Below are 15,304 nucleotides of genomic sequence, written 5' to 3'. Positions count from 1 at the left end.
CGCTGCAAACGAGAAACGTAAGCGCTCTGCCCTGCATTGCGAAACCCCTATTCTATAAGCCGCCGACAACAATTACCTTGTTGCGTTTGAGTCCCCCAATTTCTCAGGAAAACCTAAACGTTGGGCTCCTTATTCTAAAACTCTCTATTGACATACATTAGCCTTGGCCCAACGCCGTTCATCCATAAGCTAAATCGTTTTACCGCATTCATAACATATTTTTTTTTATTTCTAAGCCATTGACCACGAAAATAAAACATAAAAAAGTCTCTACGTTTTAGTGTGATGCGCTAATTGAACCCACAATTTGTGTATACAATAACCGTGTATTACCAAACAGCTGTTCACAAGCCATTTGAACAAACCACCCAGAGCAAGAACAGTTGAGTAATTTCGAAAAATACAAGGAAGGGGGCCGAACACCAAGATGCACGGTACTTTGGCCCCCAACTTGAAGGCCGCAGTTTGTGTTTGCCTATTGAGCCTATTGATATCGCCGTTGACATTAGTACCATTGGCTGCCTCACATCAAAACTGATTGACTGACATGAATTTTATCGCAATCGGACCGACCATTCGTCCAAACACGGCATTTGAAGACCGAACCACGCCGCCTTTAGAAGAAGGGACTAATGTCGCCACGCGGCGTGGCTGCGGCCGCAGCTGCCAAGCCGGTGCCTTAGGCGATATTGTTAAAAACTAAAATATACCGGGCGGCTCGGTGTTCGCGCGCTGTATGCTCCATCCATCAATCGATGATGGCGTTTTGCGTACGTCAGCAGAACCTCTTGAGGTTTGCATATGAACCCGGGTTGTTAATCACTTCTAATGTGAACTAGCAGATGATTCCGATTTCAGCACGCGTTCCATCTCACTTCGACGCGGCACTCGGTTTGTAACAGACCATCCGATTTTCGTTTTTTGGTCTGTAAGCTGGCGACGCACGGTGTTTTCTTGTTTTATTTGAGTTTACGAATGGCGCTTCGTAGCAGACAAATCTCGTCATTCGAGCGTTAACAGCCGAACCGTCTGCGTATTCTATCTTTGCGCGCTCCGCGAGAGGAAAAGTATATCTCGCGCTCGAGGTTACCAAAATCGCACCCCTGGAGACCTTCCATGCTTTGATGTCTTGTCAAGGTGATGGTGAGAGTCGTGTTTGCACCTGCTTCTGGCCCTGGCCATGTTGCCCGCTGTCCCGTCCTCCATATGCTGAGCGTATTGCGATGTGTTCTTGCTAAGAAAATTAAATTCGGTGCTGCAAAAACCACCCTGCAGAACGTTCGCGCTCAGTGCAAGCAGTCTTGTACACGTTACTAAAAAAAAGTAGTCGATTACAATTACTATTACTCTTGGCTAAAAAGTATTCGATTAGATTACTTGATTACTCGACGGCAAAAGTAATTGGACATTACTTAAAGAAGTAATCGTTACTTTTCCAATTACTTTATTGTGTGAAGGCACATCTTTAGCGCTCGTAACAATGAACTACTTCCAACCTATGTTGCACATTTGCACAAGTACTCAAGAAGAAAAACTGGCTCCCTCTTCGTGGTCGTTGCACCTTCACAATGCGGACACAAGCATAGAATTCGTTTGAAGACGTTTAATGATGTGGGCGTTCGGCAGTGTGTGTGTGTGTGGGGAGGGGGGGGGGGGGGGCGGAAGGGGTTCTAGATCTTGTTAAGCTTGAGCAAGGGTTGTCGCTCAAAGTTTGCGTCGTTCATTTTATTATTCACATATGGATGAGCTCGCATGTTATACAAAGGAGCAGCAGCTCCAGGATTTGAAACGGATCATGTGTAGTATTCATTAGCGGAAGAGATCGCCCCGACCACTTCTCAACTCGAACTTGTCACAAAGACCACGTAGGGGAAATGGGGAAATATTTCAACTGCCTTTGTTATGTTTTGTATCCGCTTTAGGCATTCTTCGGTTCTGGTTCTCCTACGGGCTGCGAGTAGGCACCCTAAGCAGGATTTTTAAAATTTTTTTTATGTCTGTGTGTGTGTGCGTGAGGGGGCTAGTTTGAACGAAGGACTTACAAAGCTACAATCTGCTTCCTCAAACTTCGCCCTGAATGACCTTTGTCACACAATGTGGCTTCCAAGGGCTCCCCACTCCCAGTCCAAGCTCGAAAAAAAAAAAAACAAAAAAAAACGGACATTCTACAGAAACTGTACATACTAAGAGATTGACATCGTTTCCTACAGCTCCACAAAGATCTTTATTTTTTCCGTTCGAAAAAAAACAAAAGCAAATTTCATTCTTGTCAGTTCATAAAAAAAAGCGTGTGTCGGGGGAGGGGGGGGGGGGGGGGGTCCCGTGGACAAATTGTAACGGTTACAAGTAATTTTATTACTTCAAAAAGTAATCAGATTACTCTTGTGATTACTGCCTAATAAAAGTAATCAACTGATTACAAAATTACTCCAAAAAGTAATCAATTACAAGTAATTTGATTACTTGTAATGCGTACGGTACAAGTCTGAGTGCAAGCCATATCTTTGGCAGACAGAAATTATTTTTGTTCGGTACAGCGTCGTCGTGAATGGCGCGAGCGTCTGGAACCACGAAAACGCGCTTTCTGGCAAGGGTGTTTTTGGAAAACAAAGTAATTCCTGGGGCCAATCTTTCTAAACTCACCCGAAGATGCGGGCTGGTTGAACCTTTAAGTGGTGTTCATCCGGAGGAGAAATCTTCGTAGGGATATGCTTGGCGTCGACAGCGGGTCCAATTTCCTCCTAAGCTTCGTCATTCACTCCTACAAAGTACCAGGTGGAGGGATATGTTAGCGTTTGCAATCCAAGTGGGCGATTTCCCCGCTAGACTCCACCACAGACGAATTTAGCAAGGTTTACATTTGAAACCAAAAAGTTTAACTAGAAAATATGATTTAAAATAGACTGATTCGCCGCCAGACCAGGATGGTTTTGTGCCTCCCAAGCGTCCCCCCCCCCCTTCCTCCGTCGTGTTGCTGATGTCGCAGCGCCGCATCCCAAAAGTCGGACGTTTTCGACGCGTGATGCGCGTTCCGTGGAGACATTTTCTACATTTCCTCCTCGTGTGAATACCACTTTACTGCGCAAAATATGTATTGGAAGCTAAACTCCTCTCCCCTCCCCCCTCCCCCCCTCCCCCCCCCCCGAACCCTATTTTTTTTTATTTTTTTTGGATAACCTCTTTCCTTCGTTTAGGGTTGTTAATTCGGCAATTATAATTAACAGTGATCCTCCAGTGCTCTTTTTTTCACCCAAAAAGTGAAAGCCGCTTACAACTCCCTGTAACGCCGAATTAGAGCGCAGCTCTTGAGGAGGAGGAGGGAAGGGCACTGGGGGGGGGGTTCAACTAACCAGGGGGGTCACGTGACCTTGGGGGTCACGTGACCCCCAAATGCCGATGATGTCATCACTGACTTCACTGATGACGTCATCAGTGACGATGACGATGCGGGTACCGATGACGTCATTAGTGACGTCACTGATGACTTCACCAGTGATGATGACGATGACGATGTGGATGCCGGTGACGACATCAGTGACGTCACTGATGACGTCATCAGTGATGATTACGATGACGATGCGGATGTCGGTAACGTCATCAGTGATGATGACGATGACGATGCGGATGCCGGTGACGTCATCAGTGATGATGACGATGACGATGCGGATGCTGGTGACGTCATCAGTGACGATGACGATGACGATGTGGATGCCGGTGACGACATCAGTGACGTCACTGATGACGTCATCAGTGATGACGATGACGATGTGGATGCCGGTGACGTCATCAGTGATGATGACGTCATCAGTGATGATGACGATGACGATGTAGATGCCGGTGACGTCATCAGTGACGATGACGTCATTGGGGGGTCACGCGACATCGGCGGGGGTCACGTGACCTTAGGGGAGTCACGTGACTTCGGGGGGTCACGTGACCTTGGGGGGTCACGTGCCCCCCACGAGGTCACGTGACCCCGGTGGGGGGCTCGCGCGGTGCATTATGGGACATTTCCCATGATGCACCGGGGTCACGTGACCTCGGGAGGGTCACGAGCCCCCCCCCCCCCACGAGGTAACGTGACCCCGGTGGGGGGCTCGCGCGGTGCATTATGGGACATTTCCCATGATGCACCGCGCGGTTACGCCGACGCCGACGCCGACGGCGACGGCGACGCCAACGGCGACGCCGACGCCGCTCAAGCCGGAAACGGGCCCCTAAGAGCTGCGCTCTAAAACTGTGAAGTTTCAACAAAATATGGAGGTGCTCGAGGTTTAACAAAAACTTGGGAACGACACTCCTGAGAGATCATACAACGCTCCTTGATAAGCTCTCGTCTTACGGTCTAAGGGTCACCTCTCTAGCCTTTGTTCATTCATACCTGGCAAAGCGTCAGCAATGTGTCTCAGTGAATAATTATGTATCTTCTTTGCAACTACTGACATCTGGTGTGCCGCAAGGCAGTATACTTGGCCCGCTATTGTTCAATGTTTATATCAATGACACAGTGAATATTTGCCATAAATCACGTTTTATTATGTATGCCGACGACACTAGTATTTTCCTGTCTGCGACGGATATTGATGAACGTTTTACAAACGGAAACAATGTGCTGGAGAATTGTTTTTTTTTTTTTTATGGTGGGAGAAAAACGGTCTGAAGGTAAATGCTGCCAAATCAAAGGCTGTTGTTTTCAGACCTGTAAATAAACTCATTAATACTAGTTATGCTCTAACTATTGGTAGCAGTCAGATTGAAATAGTAAGCTATCATAAAACGCTAGGTGTAATTTTTTCAGAATTTATGCAGTGGGATCATCACATAAAATATTTAGCGCACAAACTGGCAAAAGTGGTTGGTATCATCGGTCACTGTCGGTCTCTATGGCCTACGAATGTTAAAACTCAAGTTTATCATGCTTTGTTTAGTTCGCAAATTAACTATTGCCACCTGGTATGGGGCACCACCACTAAAAGAAATATCAGCAGACCAATGATTCTACAAAAAAGATGCTACGTTTTATTGCGAATGTTCCCTATGATACTCATGCCAAACCATTGTTTTCAAACCATAATATTATGAAAGTCTCTTATGTTTATGACTATCGCTTGCTGTTTTTGTATTTATTCTCATCTGCAGGGTTCATTGCTTTTTTATCCGTTCTATCAAATCTAACCAAACGGGAATTCGTCATCAATATCCGTCGCAAAGAGTTTTGGAATGTTCCTTATTTTCGCACCAATTGTGAATTACAATCCCTTGTTCATAACCTGCCTAAACTGCTGAACAGATTCATTACAGATGGTGTTGATACGCATTGTTTAACAAAAAAATCACTGTATGCGCACTTTGTTTAGATAGATATTCTTGTGTCCTTTTGCTTTCATTTATAAACGATGTCCTATACCTACAAGGGCACCGGACCTTGTCAAGTCTCCTCATGGAGGCTTTTTGTCCGGTGTCCTCGGCACAATATGGCGCAAATAAATTCAATTCAATTTAATTCAATTTACAGGGGCTGCCGACGTTCGGCTGTCCCTATGAGACCACTGGGATATTTCTTTTAGTTCTATGTAACGTCAGATTAATAAATCACATTAGGTCCTTACAGTTCTTTATTTCTCGGAGAAAAGATTCTGGGGCAATTCAGCAACAACGAAAACATGCATGTGTGCCTCAGTGATCTGTACGAAACAAGAGATCGTGCAACAAGTTTTGTACTTTTGAGAAAATACCGCTAAGAACTAATCTGTGATATAGATAACTTGCAAAAACACACTTTAGTATTCTTCTCCACGCAGTGACAGACGCAAATAATAAGCGAGAAGAACAGCTCTCCCCTCGCCAACTCGCAATTAGAACAAGCGGTCACGTGATGTGACACTAATTATACACCTTCAGTTTCATCATAGTCATGCGCAGGGGTTGGCGAAATATATAGCATAGGCTGAGCTTCAGACTTCGAGTTCGGCTATTCTCATCTTTGATTGAGCACGCGCTATTACCCGAGTACTTGGGGATGATAATTGTCATGAATTCGAGCACTCGAATTGCGCTCATGAGAGTCGAGCAGGTCACGGTGTCGCGTGACTCGCGGTGCGAAGTCATGATGTCATTTAACGTCAGGGTATCAATAACGCTAATAGGTCTCATAACGTTCCCAATTTGATTCGAATTAACGCAGTGAGTCACGTGACGTCACGGGGCCATGTGGCACGACATCACTTGATGGCAAGCCTTGACTCCATGCTGCCGTCCATTTTTTTTTTTCAAATCTTCATTTTGTAATATTAACAAAAAAAAAAGTGAAAGCCGTTTACAACTTCCTGTAACACCGAATAAGAGCGCAGCTCTTGAGGAGGAGGAGGGAAGGGTACTGGGGGGTGAAGTGACCTGGAGGGTCACGTGACCTTGGGGGGTCACGTGACGATGCCGATGATGTCATCAGTGACGTCACTGATGACGTCATCAGTGACGATGACGATGCGGACTCCGATGACGTCATCAGCGATGATGACGATGACGATACGTATGTCGGTGACGTCATCAGTGACGTCACTGATGACGTCATCTGTGATGATGACGATGACGATGCGGATGCCCCCCCGAAGTCACGTGACCCTGGGGGAGGGGTCAGTGACCTCTGGGGGTCACGTGACCTTGGGATGACCTTGGGATGACCTTGGGGGGCCACGTGACCTTGGGATGACCTTGGTTACGCCGACGGCGACGCCGACGCCGCTCAAGCCGGGAACGGGCCCCTAAGAGCTGCGCTCTAAAACAAAGAAAAATCCCGTGAACCGTTTTGAATCGTTTGCCGTCACATTTTTGCCCTTCAGTTCCATTTCAGATTCAAGACGTCGGCGAATATTTCGGTTCGGTTCAGTTCCGGGTTGGCTAAAAATAACGGTTCGGTTCCGGTTTTCCGTTCAGTTCGATTATGGTTTGACACTCTGGTGGAGACAAAGGCATCTAGCTCTCGTCTTTTAATCACTCTCAGTTTCTCGGCGGATAATACTATGTTTAAAACACCATTCCAATATCTAGAAGTCCTCAGCCAAGAGTGCGATCTCCTCAGCCCAGCACGTGCATGTTCGTCGCATTGGAAATTGAGCAAATCACGTGCCATAGGCACGAACAATGAGGATGGTACCGGCCAGGAGTCCCTTTTTGGAAAGGTCTATATCACCACGAGCGAGCTCCGTTGTCGATCGACGCAGAGCGTTCCGCCGTGCTCGCCCAATCCGTCGGCCCTGAGCCACCTGCGTCGCCTGCAAGCGGTACAACGAGTGTCCCTTGCATCCGGAGCGAAGCATGGCGGAACGCTGGGCGGTCATTCGTGGTATCGGTAGCGCGTTTGTCGTATGCGAAAACTATAGAGTATTGTAAACTCACACATGCGCTAAAACTCCAATGCCTGTACCTTCACGCCACTTCACACAACGTTGTCATCGCGTGACGCACCAGGAGCTGGTGTCACTATTTCTTCACGGGGCGTGCTGCCGTCGGAGCCGTGATGCGCTCCGATAGCAAACCGAAACTTAAAAACCCATTGAATTCGTGCGATTTTTCAGAAAGCAGTAAAATGCTTCGCGTGCCTTCTATCGTCCTGCAATTTCTTGATTTTGTGTTTTTTGATGATGCTGACGAATTTTCTAACTGAAATCATGCCCTTCAACACAAGATTAAAAAATTAATTAGACAAAAATAATTAAAAACGTAATTATCCTTGACTTTAATAATTTTCTTAAAAAGGCCCCGGGCCCAGGACCAAAACGACACAAGCCTTTTTTTTTTTTGTTAAGACCGTAGTTTTCGCAATATCGAATTTGTCCACCTTTCGTGAAACAACCTGTACTTCCTTATTCACAACGAAAAACGACGCCCCGTCTGACATCAGCCTTAAAAAAAAAAGAAAAAAAGTTGCGGTTGTTTGGTTATGTGGATGACGCAGGCGCCAGTTGTTTTTAGCCGGAACGGTTTTGTGTAATAAAAAAAAGAGAAAACAATATGTCGTTCCAAAGGTTTGAAAATAAAATAAAGTGTTATGTTAATTTCACCGACCATCTGCTTGTACGGAATGCAAATGGGGCAGAGATTCGCGTAACTTCCTTATCGAGCGTGTTAGGTTAGAGAGAAGCAGCGCTTGTTCGCCGTAATTTCAGCGTCGTCTCGCGAGAGAACTCACTCGCATTTGAAACCGTGAGTATACTAACGTGCAGGTTCACATATACTTATTCCAACAATACGTACGAGATCTAAGCCATTTTAGAAAGTTGTGACGTCCTCAACCGCATTCTCGGTGCATGCAGTCTTCATCTTCACATGAAAGCGAACGCGCTCCGAATAATGGGTGCCGTGGCATCTGGACTTGTGATAAAAGGCTTTACATATGCACCTACGTCAAGCACCAATCGCAGGCACCTGCGTGCTACGTGTGCTTGAAATTTGATGGCGTTGGTTGTCGCTGTTTGTCACTCAAGTGGGACTATACTCCATTTCACACTAAATGCAGTACAACGCTTTCAGTGTGCTGGCGCGAGCGCGTGACTTTACCCAATGTCTCATTTGCTCGAGAGCACGTGATAATGAACCGCAAGATGAAGCCACACGCTCGAGCAACAGCTTTGAGAGTGTTGTAACGCAAGATCAGCGGCCATTATGATAGATAGCCTTGCTGCTCAGCGCGAACCAATGTGCAACTTCGATTTTGTACCATTGCATTTGCTTTTAGAGCGCAGCTCTTAAGGCCCGTTCACACATGCAGCGGAGCGCTACAAGCATAGCGCTAACCTCGTGCTAAGCGCGTGCTGACGGCAGCGTTCACCAGCTTTGTATCGCACCGTCAAAACTGTTGCTCATGGCATACGATAAGTACCTGACGGCACGTGAGGAGCGCTACATCAGCGCTTCGCTGCATGTGAGAACCGGCCTTTAGGCGCCCGTTTCCGGCTTGAGCGGCGTCGCCGTCGCCGTCGCCGTTGGCGTCGCCGTTGGCGTCGCCGTGGGCGTCGCCGTCGGCGTCGCTGTCGGCGTAGCCGCGCGGTGCATTATGGGTAAATTTCCCCGCTAAATCTAGCGGAAAAATTTGCCCGCTAAATCTAGCGGAAAATTTCCCCGCTATATCTAGCGGAAAAATTTCCCCGCTATGTCTAGCGGAAAATTTTCCCCGCTAAATCTAGCGGAACAATTTCTCCGGTAAATTTAGCGTAAAAATTTCTGGCTAGATCTAGCGGAAAATTTGCCCCGCTAAATCTAGCGGAAAATTTTCTCCGTCCCCGCTAAATCTAGCGGAAAAATTTTCCCGCTAAATCTAGCGGAAAAAATTTCCCCGTTAAATCTAGCGGAACAAATTTCCCCGCTAAATCTAGCGGAAAAATTTCCCCGCTAAATCTAGCGGAAAAAGTTTCCCCGCTAAATCTAGCGGAAAAAATTTCCCCGCTAAATCTAGCGGAAACAATTTCCCCGCTAAATCTAACGGAAAAAATTTCCCCCCTAAAAATTTCCCCGCTAAATCTAGCGGAAAAAATTTCCCCGCTAGATCTAGCGGAAAAAATTTCCCCGCTCAATCTAGCGTAAAAAATTTCCCCGCTAAATCTAGCGGAAAAAATTTTCCCGCTAAACCTTGCGGAAAAATTTCCCCGCTAAATCTAGCGGAAAAAAAGTGAAAGCCGTTTACCACTCCCTGTAACACCGAATTAGAGCGCAGCTCTTGAGGAGGAGGACGGAAGGGTGCTGGGGGGTGAAGCGACGTGGGGAGGGGGGCCACGTGACCTTGGGGGGTCACGTGACAATGCCGATGCTGTCATCAGTGACGTCACTGATGACGTCATCCGTGATGATGACGATGACGATGCAGATGCCGGTGACGTCATCAGTGACGTCACTGATGACGTCATCAGTGATGATGACGATGACGATGCGGATGCCGGTGAGGTCATCAGTGACGTCACTAATGACGTCATCAGGGACGATGATGATGCGGACTCCGATGACGTAATCCGTGATGATGACGATGACGATGCGGATGCCGGTGAGGTCATCAGTGACGTCACTCATGACGTCATCAGTGATGATGACGATGACAATGTGGATGCCGGTGACGTCATCGATGACGTCATCGGGGAAGTCACGTGACCCTGGGGGTGGTCACGTGACTTCGGGGGGTCACGTGACTTTGGGTGTCACGTGACCCTGGGGGAGGGGTCACGTGACCTCTGGGGTCACGTGACCTTGGGGTGACCTTGGGGGCCACGTGACCTTGGGATGACCTTGGGGGGTCGCGTGACCTTGGGGTGACCTTGGTTACGCCGACGCCAACGGCGACGCCGACGCCGCTCAAGCCGGGAACGGGCCCCTAAGAGCTGCGCTCTAAAATTTTGGTCACGTGACCCCCTCCCGAGGTCACGTGACCTCTGAGGGGGGCACGTGTTTGCCCTCACGTGACCCCACCAAGGTCACGTGCCCTCTGGGGGGTCACGTGACCCCCCCCCCCCCGAGAACACGTGGCCCTCAGTACCCTCCCCTCCTCCTCCTCAAGAGCTGCGCTCCAATTCGGCATTACAGGGAGTGGTAAACGGCTTTCACTTTTCTTCTCAAGAACAAGTGGGAATGACCACCGTCATGGTGCAATGAGGTCACGCACAGGGCTTTCAGTACGTGCATGGGCCACATTCTGGGACATTTCGTCGAATAAAACGTTTCCCAGTCAATATCAAAATTGTAATTTATGTGCGTTCTATGACACCGAGGTATTTACTCTTTCTGGGATTATTACGATCTTTAGTCAAGAAAAGCAGAAATTAGTAATTTTCTGAATGACCTTTCTGAATGGGGGAAAAGTTAGAGTACATTACTGCTTATTCATACTTCATGACTGCCATTTAAACTATTCCCAGGGAACATTACTATACCTGTTTTTTACTAGAAATTACTATTTTACTGCATGCGCCGAGACGTTGATGTCCAAGAAAGTCTGAGATGAACAAGAGAGCATCCACGTACACGTGGCAGGGCCAATAGGGATATGATCTCTGGAACACAAAGAGTACGTACCATACAACGAGAGATATTATACCGCGTTCCACGCGGCTTGTTGTGCCACTGGAACAACGGTTCTTAAACTGTGGTCCGTGGACACCCCAGGTCCTCGAGAGCGTTCAGTAGGGTCCGTGCATATTCGAGAATTCTGAAATGGCTAACTGAACTTGTCTTTATATAATAAAAGTCACAATCTTCAATGTGCATGAAAATATCGACGCAATCGTCAAGGACCTCCATGTCACAGAGCAGCCGGATGGAGAGCAAGGTTCAACTCCTTTCCCAAGCTGAACAGTTTTGACGAGTCCTCTGAAGTGGAGCTGCAAAGTCAGTTGAGAACCGCGATTTAAGAGTAATTGCGGTGCCCGAGAGCAAGAACAAGAAGATACTTTCGCCATCTCCGTGCCGACACAGGCTGGATAATTAAGAAATTTAATAAAAAAAAAAAGGCCGTTCGAAGGTACATCTTTGCACCAAGTGTCCTCGCAACGCTCCCTTGTCAATTTGTGAGTACGAGCGCTTTCATAAAACCCACACATGTGCTAGGAGGCATAAAGGCTCTTGCTGTCATTTGCGATGACCTTCCTGTGTGAAGCTACGTTGTCCCCATTGAGGGTGATGTTAAGCCGGACTTGCGAGTTTAATATTTTCAGTGAGCTTGGCCTCAGGATCCTTGTTTACAGCATGCAAAACTGCTTTTCACACTCCTCGTATACTGCGAGGGCCAATTCATATCAAGAAGTTAACCTATAATGGAATATGGGAAAGTGCCAATATGATCACATTTTCTGGCTCTTACTTAGTGTGCCTTTTTATCTGCGCATTCTCGTTATCAATATTGTACCTAATATAGGTTCCTAAATGGCCTCCGAGTCGGTTAAAAGGTCCGCAACAGCCAAAATATTGGGAACCACTGCTCTATAAACACCTCTGATTGAATAGATTCTGTTTTGGGGGCATTTGTACGAAAGATAGAAAATGCCAAATGAGAAGGTGCTGCACTGCAGTGTGGAAAAAAAAATATTAGAGTGACGCAGTGATTAGCACGCCTTTCCGGTTATGAGGAAACCCGGAGATCGAATCCTGGCTACCACAATATTGCTCTTTGATACATTTCTAATAATTATTTCCTTTTTATCTGTACGGTTCAGCAATACACAAACACAGAAGCAGCCTCATGTGCCAGTGGCTTCCTTCTGGTGAACTTCTGCAATTTAGCCGTTGCTAAACACCGTTGATTGGACAATTTATAGATTTTAAAACAATAATTTCTAGACAACTGTAGATTGGCATAGAAATACACATCCAGCGGGTGTCCCAATCTGGAGAGGCAAAAAATGATTTATTTTTCGATAATCTTTTTAGTGAAGATAGCGGCAAAGTTTCGTGTAGCGCATCGTACTACGATGCGATTAACGAAATTCCGCCGCCAGATCATAACGACATCATAACTCTTGAGTTCCTGACATCGTTATGAATCGAATATAACAAAAAATGTCGGGAACTCTAGAGTTCAGTACAATGGTGTGCGTGGCTCGGGCGGAAATGCACAGCTTAGAAGATACATTCCTGACCTGAGTTCTTGTGCGCAACGCAGGAGTCAAGGAGAAGAACAACATAAAAATGTGGCTTAATAAGACGTCCAAAAAGTGTTATGGTTACAATGGCATTTCAGGAGAAGAAGAAGAATTGAAATGTCTAGTTAAAAAAATAAAGATGCACATTAAAATTTGTTAACAGTTTAGAGCGAATTATAAATTTATTTTTCTATACGATTTGGTAATAGATGTTTACATCGCTATGCCAATAAACATTCTACATGACTACATAAGCACGTGCTATCACCTTAGGTTTCGGTAGCATTTCAGCACGCATATCGGTTTTCATACTTGTGTATACAGAAAAGGAAAGTGAACAACATTCGATCTGCCAAACAAGAAAAAGGACGGTTCTGTTCCCAAACAAATTTCAAAAAGACATAAAATTAGAGCTCTTCATTCGTAACAAATGCTGTTTATCTCAGTTAGCGCGACATCACGGACGCGGCGACCATGAACAGGATGACAGCGCGAAACTAGGAGGAGCTGAGCCATGTCACGCGGCCACCTAGAAGTACAGACGGGAAGGAGGAACGGCCGGAACGCCGTTGTCATGCACAAACGTTTAGCGAACGGACGTGCATCGCCACCCTGATGGTTGAACAGGGTGTTTCACGAAAGGTGGACAAATTCGATATTGCGAAAACTACGCCTCGCAACAAAAAAAGATTTGCGTCGTTTTGGTTCTGGGCAAGGAGCCTGTTTAGGAAAATTATTAAAGTCTGGGATAATTAGATTGTTAATTATTTTTGCGAAATTAACTTATTTAATATTGTGTTTAAGGGCATGGTTTCAATTAGAAAATTGCTCAGCATCATCGAAAAACACAAAATCAACAAATTGCGGAACGATAGAAGGCACACGCATCATTTTACGGCCTTCTGAAAAACCGCCCAAATTCGACGGGTTTTTAAGTTTCGGTTTGCTATCGGAGCGCACCTCGGCCCCGACGGCGCCGCGCCCCATTGAGAAACAGTGCAACCAACCTTTGCTGCGCTGTCATAGCGCGACGCAGCAGAGGCTGGTGTCACTATTTCTGCACGGGGCGCGATGCCGTCGGGGCCGAGATGCGCTCCGATGGCGAACCGAAACTTAAAAACCCGTCGAAATTGTGCGGTTTTTCAGAAAACAGTAAAATGCTTCGCGTGCCTTCTATCGTCCTGCAATTTGTTGATTTTGTGTTTTTTGATGATGCTGGCCAATTTTCTAATTCAAACCATGCCCTTAAACGCAATATTAAAAAGGTTAATTACGCAAAAATAATTCACAACTTAATTATCCCGGACTTAATGAATTTTTGTAAATAGGCCCCGGGCTCAGGACCAAAACGACACAAGCCATTTTTTGTTGCGACGCGTATTTATCGCAATATCGAATTTGTCCACCTTTCGTGGAACACCCTGTACTTCCGTGTTCAAAATGAAAAACGACGCCCGTCTGACATCAGCCTTCAAAAAAAAAGTTGTGCTTGTCTGGCTATGCGGATGACGCAGCGCCAGTTGTCTTTAGACGGAACGGTTTTGTGTATTAAAAAAAAAGAAAACAATATGTCGTTCTAGAGGTTTGTAAAAAAAAAGTATTCTGTTCATCTCAACGACCATCTGCTTGTACGGTATGCGAATTGGGCAGAGGTTTGTGTAACTTGCTTATCGAGTGTGTTACGTTAGACAGAAAAGAAGCAGCGCTTGTTCGCCTTAGTTTCAGCGTCGTCTCGTGAGAGAACTCACTCGCATTTGAAACCGTGAGTATACTAACGTGTAGGTTCACATATATTTATTCCAACAATACGTACGAGATCTAAGCCATTTTAGAAACTTGTCACGTCCTCATTCGCATTATAGGTGCACTCTGGAGATTAAATGTACGGTCCAGGAACAACGAACCTTTTTCAAGAAGAGTTCTGCGCACACGTTAGCTCCCGACGCCCGGCCGCGAACGCTCGAATTAGACCCGGTTGATTTGGTGGTAGATCGGCGGAAGTGGAAGAAAGCTACGAGTTATCGAGTAGCGTCGTCGTATCGACCGTGGTACGGCAAACACCGCTCAGACCTACCTAGAATCACTGAATGTTTCCAGGGTATCGGATTCGATAGCGTCCGCTAGTGCTTTTCTATTTTAGCTTTGATCGGCCATTTGGGCACTGATAGATATAAGGTGGAAGGGTGTTCGGTGTAAGGAACATTTATATGCAGACCAATGCGAGCTTTTACAATGTTGTAAGGTCACAATTAATGCTTGCTCTGCAGAAACCCAAGGTTGCACACGCAATAATCACGTGAGCCGTTGCAGCCGGCGAGGCGGGCCCACAGACTGCCCGTATTACAACATATCCAAGAACAGGCAGGTTAGGTGCACCTGGCCGGTGAGTACCGTCGGGTACCGGCACGACCTGCGCCGCAGGAACTCGCGCTCCCCAAGAACGATCGAAGAGCACGAAACTCTAAACAAGTGACCAGCTCGCGTCGCAGAGGCCATAAAAGCGGCCATATTGCCGTCGGCTACGCTGCCGCATCTTCGAGGAGCAACGGTTCCGCCACAGGACACATTCGGCCATCGCGATTACAAAGAACGTGAAATTCCCTCTGGACCGACGACCCTGGCCGACATATGGGCGCACACCAGCGTCAGGGAAGGCATGCGACACAAGGCGCCAGAAAATCTGCGCC

This window comes from Ixodes scapularis, unplaced genomic scaffold (genome assembly GCF_016920785.2).
Source record: "Ixodes scapularis isolate PalLabHiFi unplaced genomic scaffold, ASM1692078v2 PGA_scaffold2__306_contigs__length_199485367, whole genome shotgun sequence".
Taxonomy (NCBI): domain Eukaryota; kingdom Metazoa; phylum Arthropoda; class Arachnida; order Ixodida; family Ixodidae; genus Ixodes; species Ixodes scapularis.
Note: the sequence above shows the minus strand (reverse complement) of the source record.